Source organism: Portunus trituberculatus, unplaced genomic scaffold, assembly GCF_017591435.1.
Source record: "Portunus trituberculatus isolate SZX2019 unplaced genomic scaffold, ASM1759143v1 PGA_scaffold_224__1_contigs__length_96760, whole genome shotgun sequence".
Taxonomy (NCBI): Eukaryota; Metazoa; Arthropoda; class Malacostraca; order Decapoda; family Portunidae; genus Portunus; species Portunus trituberculatus.
Window position 1 is genome coordinate 1,821 of NW_025541392.1, and position 680 is coordinate 2,500.

Sequence of the window (680 nt, forward strand, 5' to 3'; positions counted from 1 at the left end):
AAAAATTATTAGAACTTATAAAAGAAAGACATAGTCTTTATAAAAAACTATCTAAGAAAGCCAATTACCTTTGGCAAACAATATAAAGAACTAAGAAACGAGGTAAATAACAAGATAGAAGAAGATGCTAAAAGGAGGTGTTATAAATTAAAATTTACGGAGAATGTAGGCAACAAAAAAGGTACTTGGAAAATCATCAAAGATATTTTAAACCCTTGTAAAACAGCTACACACTCTACATTTGGATGTTGATGGTAAAATAATTAATGATAGCAATTCAATTTGTGAACATCTGAATAATCATTTCTTTTCAATAGGACAAAATTTAGTTAAAGGAATACCAGAGAGCGATGTATCTCCAATGCAATATTTGGCTAATGACTACCCCGATTTTAAGCCCTCTAACACTACTTCAGATGAGATCATTTCCATAGTAAAGTCACTTAAGATTTCTGCTCCAGGAACAGATGATATTCACATCAAAGTTATCAACATCACCATACGTATCTTAGCACCCATTATATCTAATTTGATTAATTTAACATTCCGCAAAGGTGAGTTTCCTGAAAGGCTCAAAATTGCTAAAGTTATTCCCGTTTTTAAAGGAGGCAGAAGGCAGAACATGTCTGATTATCGACCCATATCTATATTGAACTCTTTAGCGAAAATATATGAACGTG